At 39.5% G+C, this 11,116-nt stretch overlaps 1 protein-coding gene across 1 annotated transcript in view; it reads left to right on the forward strand.

The window, feature by feature from the left end:
• LOC116695462 (adhesion G-protein coupled receptor D2) overlaps positions 1-9,771 on the forward strand; it is a 109,446-nt gene extending 99,675 nt beyond the window's left edge. Inside the window, exon 25 of the mRNA XM_032525733.1 lies at positions 9,348-9,771. The gene's annotated coding sequence lies outside the window, so the exon portion shown is untranslated. The remainder of the gene's footprint in view (positions 1-9,347) is intronic.
• Positions 9,772-11,116: the final 1,345 nt, after the last annotated feature.

Genomic DNA, 11,116 nt, shown 5'->3' on the forward strand with positions numbered 1-11,116 from the left:
ACACACACACACACACACACACACATTCTCCCCCTTTTCCGCTCCCCCTCTCCCCATGTTCATGTTCATGTTCCGCTCTGTATGATATGTTGGGGTCAAGCATGGACAGTGGGTGCTTGACGAGGGGTGTCCGATGGTAAGGCTGAGAGAAATGTGGGAGGAGTTAATGGAGATCCCCAAGTCTCCGGGCACAGTCATTAACAGGGCTCCTCGGTTTGGAGCTGAGAAAGCATGCTTGGCACTCTGGGCTTATTGAAGATGCTCCCCAGCCTAATTGGAGCATCCATTATTTATGAGTTTTTACAAATTCCAACCGACATTTTTATCAGTTGTGGATGTCTGTTTCTGATTTGGCTTCACTGTGTGCTACTGTCCTCCACCCAACAAGATGGAAATATTTGTCCAATACAATTGCTTGTTATTTCAAAAGAAACATGCAAGAATTTAAAATTTTGTGCTGATTTCTTATTAATTTTACATGTATGCTTACTTTTTTGCTTTTTTGACAATGTTTGCAGTGTGGATATAGGAGATTAGGTATTATATTTTAAACAGTGACTAAGAAAAGACCCAGAGAAAAGGCTTTTAACCACCTTGGCTTTATTTTCAGTAATACTTTTGATAACACTAAAATCAGTGAGTCTTTGCAATGTAAATGGAAGCTCCTATTGCCAAATCAACTGAAAAAGAATGCTCAACTCTATAGCTCTGTGAACTTTATGTTTTCAGCTAATTTTTTTTCAGACCGCACAGTTGAGTCCAACTACCTCTAACAAGTGTTGCTTTCAGCTATGCAGTCACGAGTTGGGTCATTAATTATTTTGTAATTTATTATACATAATATTTGTTATATGTATGCTATATTTATATATGTAAAACACTGAAGAAATGGCATGATAAAGGCGGAATGCAACACCAATACTAGTATTATTATAATAATAATAATACATTTTATTTTTAAAGGCGCCTTTCTCGGCACTCAAGGAAGAAGCACAGGGTATTCATATATTAAAAACAGCAAAACAAATACTATACATAATAAAAGAGCAAAACAAATAATATACAACAGCAAAACAAATACTATACAGCAAAACACAAAACATTATGGATAAGTGTGTGTGTGTGTGTGTGTTTGTGTGTGTGTGTGTGTGTGTGTGTGTCAGTAAGTAAGTATGTTAGTAAAGTTTATATATATACTGTATAGCACTTATCACAGAAAGTTAATACATTGAACAGTAAAAATCACATAAATAACAGTAAATTGCATTAAATCGTATGTGTGCATGCTTGTGTGCGTGCGTGTATGCATGCGTGCATGATGAGGCCCGCTCTATCAGGAAGTGTTGTCTCTTTGCTGCCTACCATCCTTACCCCGTTCTTCTGTAGCTGAGCCAGTATTGATCCAAGTGCTGCCTTGTGCTTTGGTGTTCCGCCTCAGGCTTCTCACAGCCTCGCCTCACCTAACATCACTCACCTCACATTAGACTCTGAGCTTGATATGCACTGTTAGGCTCTGGTACACTCCCAGAGATAGTACTTGTCAAATGCCAGTTAACATGAGTTCTACCAGAAGGCCGCCCGCTTGATGTCAATCTTGCTTTGGGTGCTGGAGGTCAATTCAACAATGCTGTGCCATCTATTATATGTTTTTGTTTTTGAGAGTTGTATTTGTAAATTGCTGTTATTGTCGGTAGAACCTTGATTACAAACAGCAAATTAATATTCTATGTTTTATCTATCTCTATATTTATTCACAAATTCTGATGTTGTGTGTAAATAGTTTCAGAATGGATTATTTATTAACCTTTTTTATGGATTATTAGCTTGCACTTTATTTTCCAGCGACCACCTTTTTTTACATACACAGTCTTTTAGCAGGGGTTTTAAATGCTTTGCTGAAGGGCACATTTACAGTCATTGTCCAACCCAGCAGATAGTTGTCTTTCCCCTTACCGTACGCACTTATTTTATAGCTAGTAGTAACATGGTGTCCATAGTAAAGAAATACAGTATAGACTGCCCTGACACTATGTCCCTTGACTTCAGAAGACTAATGTAGCTTAAAGCGCTTTAAAGGACAGTGTCAACATTAGGGAAAACCACTTTACCAGTGTAACACTAGATCTCCACAGTGTGAGCATTTCACTCACATTTGCAAAAAATAGATGTGTGCAAACCATAGATTGTTAAATTATTATAGAAATACAGTTTGAAGCAGAAATAACTAAAAATCTAGAATACTTTTTTTATATTCAAACAAATTAAATCACTTTGCTTGTAAATGTCTCTTAGTATTCTTTTTATTAAAGAAAAACACAGTATTTGATCTTTTTTTTTGAAACGTGCTCCTTGGGAAAAAAGTTAGTGTCAAGCTATGTCATATGCTGTGTCATTGTGCTGGAATTTAGAGGGGTGGAGAGTTTAAGATGGTAGCTTTGAATGAAGTGGGAAGGCCATTTAGCAATTGGGGAATTTAATTGGATTGAAACAATGACCGGGTTGGGAATCAGCCGAGGCAAAGCACAGATTGTACACTGTCATTTAGGGCTAGGCCACGGTCTTGTGGTGTGGGTTGTAGCTGCTGCAGCAACCAGGACCAGGCAGTATAATGATATCCAACAGAGGTCTAGCCAACACAAAGCCTGTACACACAAACCTTCCGGTTAGCTCCCCAACTAGAAAGCACAAAATCGCAATAATCAAATGCTAACATTATTAACAATGTAATTGAGGACCTATGATCAGTCAATACCAGCTTGAGAAGCCCAGAACTCCAGGTGAAAAGAGGCAGTCTTTTCCCTGTTACATTTAACTGGCCTCTCTAAAACAGAGCTACAGCTCCAAACAGATGCTGATCGGATGTTTCCCAAAGATCCTCCCTGGGGCCCACTCTCTCCTTATTCATAGCTATGTTTAATGTTCATTTGTAGGAGCCTCTACTACAGTATATTGCTGCCTCTGGCAAAGGACCCAGCCTATTAAGAATCCTCAACAGCTTACAGAAACTGTTGCTGTCCCGAAGGAGGGACAGCAGACTAAATAATCAGTTTCCCATCACTGTGACAATCTGAGCAGCTGTTTGCATCTGAAGGCCTGCCAGCAATTGTCCGTGACACTCTGAAACAGAGATGGAAAGAAAAGAGGTAAGGAGGGAAAGATGAAAGGAAAGTTTTTCTCTGCTTGATTCAGTCCTCTAAAGGGTTTTGATATTGAGTTCACCATCAGACCAGCAGATGTACTGAATGTGTAGAGACACATGCACAACTACTTAACATCTTTCTGTGGACACACATGTACACATTGAGAAACACTTAATTTAAGCTGAGGTATGGAATGCAGTACATTCATAGTTTTTCAGTTATTAATTTACGATGCTGATGTACTTCTTTATTTGTTTAGCAACATTTGTGTAGCACTTTGCTGTAAAAACCAAAGATGTAAGACTGCAAACTAATGCGGATGACACAGTTCTTTAGTAAAGACAGTTCAATGAAAACTTTTACATTAAGGCCAGTCCCAAATAGTGTGTTTTTAAATAGTGTACATCAGCTCGTCAGGCATCTGGTTGTAATTGCACAGGGTATTGATGGAAAGCATTCAGTCTTTAGTAAAAAGCAATGCTGGCCAAATCATTTGCTGTATTTGTTTGACACTGGGCATGCCTCTCAGCTCAGGAAGATTTTCACAAATCATTAAGTAGTTATCTGTGTACTCTCACTTCAGTTTATTTCTCTAGATGAATAGCTAAATAGATCCTTGTGCATGCGTGCGTGCGTGCATGCATGCGTGCGTGCGTGCATGCATGCGTGCATGCATGGTGCGTCCATGTATTAATCACATTGTTGGAACACAAATCTACTCCTACCATAAAAGTAGAATTACAGACATCTGGGGACACAAATGTGGTCTCCACAAAATTAGCCTGGATCAACAGAAACACATTGCCAGGGTAAGTGCCTGACAGATCACCTTCCACTCTTTGTGTGTTGCCATTCTCAAACTATGTTTGCTTCAGGAAATAACAACAAACTTCAAGCTAGCAAAGTACACACTGAAAAAAAGTTTTAAACAAAATTTGGATTGTGCAACAAGGCAGGCCTGCTTGCTTCTTCCGGGCAATTATTGTAAAGATTGACAAAGAATATGTTTACGGCATTTACTATCTAACTGGGACCGATTGGTGGGGATTGCTGTGGACAAAGTAGACAAGGTGATACACTAGTAAGAAAAAATAAACTTTAACCATTTGTCCAGCTAATTTAAATAGCTAACATTACTGTATTGTATGAACAGTTAACTTGATTTATTATTTTATGTGGCGTTTTATTTTGCCGTGGTGCAAATGTCCCACCATGCACCAAGACAATTTTGCAGAGCCAGCGTGGCTGCGTCCGGGGTGAACGATTGTGATTGGTTTAAAGAAATGTAAACAACCAAGAAATGCAAACAACCAAGAATTGCAAACAACCAAGAGCATTTTTTTCCTCCTATCCCAGAATGTATTAGTGGTTAAGCCAGACCTTACTCCACAGTGCTATGGAGATAAGTCAGGCAAGACTACCACAAGATTAAACATTTATTTTAGATGTTATACTTAGTTTAAGGGATAGGACTCGAGTTAAGGCGAAGGTTAGGGTTAGGTTATGACTTGGTGTTTGTGGTGTTGTGTGAAAGGTAGGTGGAGGGGATGCAATAGTGTGTAAGTATACATTTTTCTGTGTGTATGTGTGTTGGTTAAAGTAGGGGTTTGCATTCACTTTCTTATATGGTTATGAGGTGTGCGTGTGTACTTTTGTTAAAAGAGTGTGTAAGTATGCATATTTCTGTGTGTTTGTGTGTTGGTTAAAGTGGGGGTTTGCATTCACTTTCTTATATGGTTATGAGGTGTGTGTGTGTGTGTGTGTGTGTTTGGGTGTGTACTTTTGTTAAAAGAGTATGTTGTAAGTAAGAGTATGGGCAATAGAAACCCTTTAGGAAGAAAAAACATAACTTAATACTTTAAATGGCTAATGTTCTTTAAACTGATTCGGTCTATTATCAGGTTGTTCTAAATAATGGGCATACGTCTCCAGACTGAAACTTTCATTGAAGTACATACAGTGTAGAAGCAAGTGATGAGACTCTCCAGGTGTTCTGATTCCCTATAGCTTGCTTTTCTCTACACCTTTATTTTTGAGTCTGATACTTTGTGTGTATTAGTCTGTAGTCTTTTCCGGGAAAGGGGATAAGTGAAGTGATGAATATACCTGCAATAATAACAGCAGTTTTCTAGGAACAAACAGAAGCAGAACTGTGTAATTTTCAGTATGAGTATGAGCAAATGTACAAGCTGAAAACCATCGGGCAGAAAATAGTCCCGTATCCTTGCAATTATGTTGCAGAGGTTTTGCTGGCCACTATTCAAGTGTTCAAGTTTAACAATAAGAACAAGCAACTATCCAGGGGCTGTTACATGAAAAAATGCATGAGTAATAATAATCGTAAATTGTAATGGCATGTAGTGGCTTCACAGAAATGTAGTAGCATTCACACTGCAATATGTAATCAGTACCTCGACAAAGGAAACAGCACTTCATCTAGCTACTAGATTTTTAATTGAATTGTTTGAACATTTTTTTATTATTGTGTCGAATTCCAAAAATATAAGTGAAAATAATATTATTAATATAATTAAAATTGTCTTTACTGAGGCTTTTGAAGCTGATGAACAGTGTGGTGACATTCAGATTTATTCGGTCGTGTTATTACAGATGCCACAGGCCTCTTTTATTTGACGTTCCCATAGAGCACTCTTTTTGGCACTGTCAAAGCAAAGGTCAAGATTCCACGTGCATTCACCTTCACCACTTGGCTGAGGTCTGGCAAGATTAATTCTTTGTGTCATCTCTCTATCTGCCAGGTTCATCTTTCTTACAATGGAGCCAAGCAAACACAGGAGAAATTGTGTGCCTGAAAGTGTGTGTGTGTTTGTGCGTTTTAAAAGACATTGGTGCAACCATTTTAACAGGGCGACTCTGTTTGTATTAGATGTTCTAACCCCCCGCTTGCTAAATGGATTTCTGAAGTGGCTGTAGTTGGAGGCTTTCAATCGGATGCAACCTTGAGTCCTTTTTTTATGTGAGCTCTGTAGGATTTAAGTGCTGGTATAACACGGGCACGACTGAATGCATGCTCCTCATTTTTTGAAATTGAAAAATCTCCAAAGGCTCTCCCCATTGTGCAGGCCATTAATGCAATGCTGGCAGCGAGGTTCAGGTGCTTAAAAGTTGTATTTTTTTCTCCCTCTCGCTCTCTTTTTAATGACTAATAAAAGATAATCATCATGAAAAAAAACATCATAATGCTGTAGGCTTCCTCTTTATGCACAATGATGTATAATGCATGCTTTGAAATGAAACGGCAGCGGCCTTCGAACCATTCCATCTCCAAACCTTAGTGTATTTGCTTTGCATGCCACAGTGATGCTTTTGCATAACAATAGTGAGTGTTCCCATTAACAATGCGTGCCTATTAATTTGATCTTTACATTTTTAAAGTTTGTCCATCAGGCCGCCAAACAATGGGTCCCCCAGTCGGCATTTGGTATAAGTGATTAGAAAGTTTGCAAATTGCCTCTCAGAAGAGTTGTGCCGTTTCTTTAAAGCCTCCTTGATCTTCACCTGTAAGCGTCTGCCAGTTTTACCGCTCAAAAAACGATGAATAAACCAATTTATTCATCAATAAAATGTTTTCTTTCGGTGGTATTGGAGATTATTTCCAAATAATTTTTTTCAAGACAAACATTAACATGAAGAGAGTATGCTGATATGTACACTAAGGCACAATCTAAATAGAAAGCCAGTGACAGTTCATTTTACATCAGTGTTTGTTTATTGAAATCATGACCAAGCGCTCTGATATCAGATTGAAATAAGTGCCATAACTTTCATATTCTTTTTTTGTATTCAGATTTGTGATAATATCTAATTTAAAGCCATAACCCTTGTCAGTGCCAAAAATAACTTTGTCTCTGCTGCCCGGAACTGAACTACAGTGGCAAGGCAAGGCAGCTTTATTTGTATAGCACATTTCAGCAACAGAGCAATTAAAAGTGCTTTACACAAAAACAGATAAAACACAAGAATAAAAGTTACCAGTAATGACTCGTGGTCACTCATAGGAGGACGGTCAGTGCCTATTGCACACTGTACCTGCATGAAAATGGATTTTCTCAGCGATGGCAGTGCTTTTATGCGATAATGTTTATAGTCATTTGTGGGGAAAAGTTTTTTTTGAGGAAACGTTTAGCAGTAAAATTAATACTGAGGTAAGAATGAAAAATTGAAGCCTTCATTTAACGTGATTACCCAGAATGACACAATACACACGGGGGCAGAATTAAGTTTTGTGGTTGCTTGGGGGAAGACAACAAGTTTTAAGGAAGAATTTAGATTGCATTTACTGAATGTGATGTCTTCAAATGTTTTAATCTATTTTAACGTCACAGATTGTTGTGAGGTTATCCTTACTGATGAATCCACCAGTTTTGCCACCATGTAGCGCTGGGTGGGTGTTCATTTTATTCACACTGCTTATGCTTTTCTCAGGCCTCTTGAGCCTCCGGTCCTGCCTGACTCTGGACTGAATACCAAACTGGCTTATTCCAGTGCTCACTTGCACCTTTTCGTAAAATCTTGGAACACTTCCAAATGCTTTTGTTTTTTCTTGTGCCCTCAATCTCTCTCTTTGACTGCGCTTTGACAATGCAGGGAAACATACAAGCGCATCTCGGTAAACACGAGTGATGTGGTTCCAGAGTTTAAAAGCTTCACATAACACTGGCAGACACAACTTGGGGGTGTTTTTGTGACGGAAAGGAAAACTTGTTTAGAAACTGACAGCACTGCATTTGTGTGTGTGTGTGTGTGTGCGCGTGTGTCTGTGTGTGTGTGTGTGTGTTTATGTTGCTTTTGGCAAGTTATTCATTTGTTTTCTTCTTTTTTTCTTGCTCTCTGTGTGGTTATCTTTTGAGTTGGTCGGTTTGGAGCTAATGTCCACCTTCGGGGATGCGCATCCCATGCATTTCTGAGTATTTTCACCTGAGGCTGCACTTGTTAGAGTCTGTGGATAAATGTATATACATTATTTATACAAAATCAGGGCGAGTGAAAGCAGGTTTAACACATTTACAGACAGGAGGCCAGGCACTGCAAGCCAAGCTCAAAGTGCGGATTGCTACGCTGTGCGCCAGGGATCGAGCTGGCCTCTTGCCCGGCTGTGACCAGCATCCTTAATGCTGCACGAGAACACTACCATCAGCTCCTCAGCAATGAATAATCCCCCATATTATTTACTTCATGGAGAAAAAAAATGAAAAAGAATTGATTGTCAAAAGTTTGGTTTGTTATTACATTAACAAGAGACATTTTTAAAACCTGCTGGCATTGCATTGCTGGATTTTGTTTTTCTAAAAATCCTGAAAATGTCGAAAAAGTTAAAAGCCGGCTATTATTGGATATATAGAAAATACCGTCAGTTTCTGCTTCACTGTGATTCTTTTAGATAAAGTTTGCAAAGACTCTTGCAATCGAAGTAAAGCCACACTAATAGAATAAACAATTAGTCCATGTCTATTTCACGAAACTGTGAATAGCAGGAAAATGTTTCACTAAATTAATAACATAATGCCGTTTGTGCTTTTTGGAGGTGTTGGGTGACTGGAGTCAAAAGTTGAGATGGAGTAAACACAGCTGCTCTTTAAATCTGAATTGTTTTTGATTTACATTTGAAGACTCCAATTGAAGATCTTAATTCAGGTGAATGCATTCACCCAACAATAATTGAGGGTTTGATTTTCAAACATACATAATTTTGGAAAAAGTCATGGTTTAAAAATGCTTTTATTAAGTTATATATTGTAACTAAGGCCGTTTGATAGCAAGACTAAAACAAAAGATTCAGATGAAAATCAATTCAACCAATTAAAAGTTTTTTTTTAAAGAGTGAAGTTTAGACTTTAGCCAAATCTAAATCACTAAATGTCCTTTATTAAAACTTAAAAAGACATGGAAATTACAAATACTGCATTCTGTAATGAAACATTTTCCTAATACAAGTGAAGTTTAGACTTTGGCCAAATCTGAATCACTAAATGTCCTTTAATAAAACCTAAAAATCATGGAAATTACAAATACTGCATTCTGTAATGAAACTTTTTCCTAACACAAAGTTGAAAGTGTCCCCATCTGCCTCTGAATCTACAAGTGTATTTTATGACTTCAGTCTTGTGTTGTTACAGTGTACATAAATATTGTTTTGCTAATTTAACTTAACACTCCCCACTTCCCAATCCCCGTTCTCCCATCCAGGAGCCTTCTCCCTCAGAGGTGGAAGCCTTGCCGGCTGGTTGTAGTCTCCATGTTCCCATGGAGCTGGAGTTTACAGCTTTCTGTATCCCTCACAGCCCTGTGCCTCAGAAAAGCTATGGCCTCATCTACGTTGACTGACCTGGCTGGTGATGCTGATTGTAGATTCATGTTAATTTTTTAAGTTGCTAAAATGTTTTCTGTGTATAGCTGCTTTTTTTCTTCACTCTTTTCATTTTCTCTCACCTATGATCACTGTAGAGACACAAGTGTTGCATGCCGGTTGTAAGTATTTTTAGGGATCTAAGCCTCAATCTGCCTTTAACTTTGCACTCATTTTAAGATTAGAGCCACTTAGGTTTCACTTAAAGGTCCCATGGCATGGAAATTTCACTTTGAGTTTTTTTTAAACATTAATATACACTCACCGGCCACTTTATTAGGTACCCCATGCTAGTAACGGGGTTTGGACCCCCTTTTGCCTTCAGAACTGCCTCAATTCTTCGTGCATAGATTCAACAAGGTGCTGGAAGCATTCCTCCGGGAGTTTGGTCCATATTGACATGATGGCATCACACAGTTGCCGCAGATTTGTCGGCTGCATCCATGATGCGAATCTCCCGTTCCACCACATCCCAAAGATGCTATTGGATTGAGATCTGGTGACTGTGGAGGCCATTTGAGTACAGCGAACTCATTGTCATGTTCAAGAAACCGTCGTGATGATTCCAGCTTTATGACATGGGCATTATCCTGCTGAAAGTAGCCATCAGAAGTTGGGTACATTATGGTCATAAAGGGATGGACATGGTCAGCAACAATACCAGTATGCTGTGGCGTTGCAACGATGCTCAATTGGTACCAAGGGGCCCAAAGAGTGCCAAGAAATATTCCCCACACCATGACACCACCACCAGCCTGAACCGTGTTACAAGGCAGGATGGATCCAGCTTTCATGTTGTAGACGCCAAATTCTGACCCTACCACCCGACTGTCGAGCAGAAATCGAGACTCATCAGACCAGGCAACGTTTTTCCAATCTTCTATTGTCCAATTTCGATGAGCTTGTGCAAATTGTAGTCTCAGTTTCCTGTTCTAGCTGAAAGGAGTGGCACCCGATGTGGTCTTCTGCTGCTGTAGCCCATCTGCCTCAAAGTTCGACGTACTGTGCGTTCAGAGATGCTCTTCTGCCCACCTTGTTGTAACGGGTGGTTATTTGAGTCACTGTTGCCCTTCTATCAGCTCGAACCAGTCTGGCCATTTCCTCTGACCTCTGGATCAACAAGGCATTTCCGCCCACAGAACTGCCGCTCACTGGATGTTTTCTTTTTCGGACCATCTCTGTAAACCCTAGAGATGGTTGTGCGTGAAAATCCCAGTAGATTAGCAGTTTCTGAAATACTCAGACCAGCCCTTCTGGCACCAACAATCATGCCACGTTCAAAGTCACTCAAATCACTTTCTCCCCATACTGATGCTCGGTTTGAACTGCAGGAGATTCTCTGACCATGTCTACATGCCTAATGCACTGAGTTACCGCCATGTGATTGGCTGCTTAGAAATGAAGTCGTTAACGAGCAGTTGGACAGGTGTACCTAATAAAGTGGCCGGTGAGTGTATGTTCCCCTAGCCTGCCTATGGTCCCCTAGTGGCTAGAAAAGGTAATAGGTGTAAACCGAGCCCTAGGTATCCTGCTCTGCCTTTGAAACAATGAAAGCTCAGATGGGCTGATCTGGAATCTCGCTCCTTATGAGGTCATAAGGGGCAAGGGT

This window comes from Etheostoma spectabile, chromosome 9 (assembly GCF_008692095.1).
Source record: "Etheostoma spectabile isolate EspeVRDwgs_2016 chromosome 9, UIUC_Espe_1.0, whole genome shotgun sequence".
Lineage (NCBI taxonomy): Eukaryota > Metazoa > Chordata > Actinopteri > Perciformes > Percidae > Etheostoma > Etheostoma spectabile.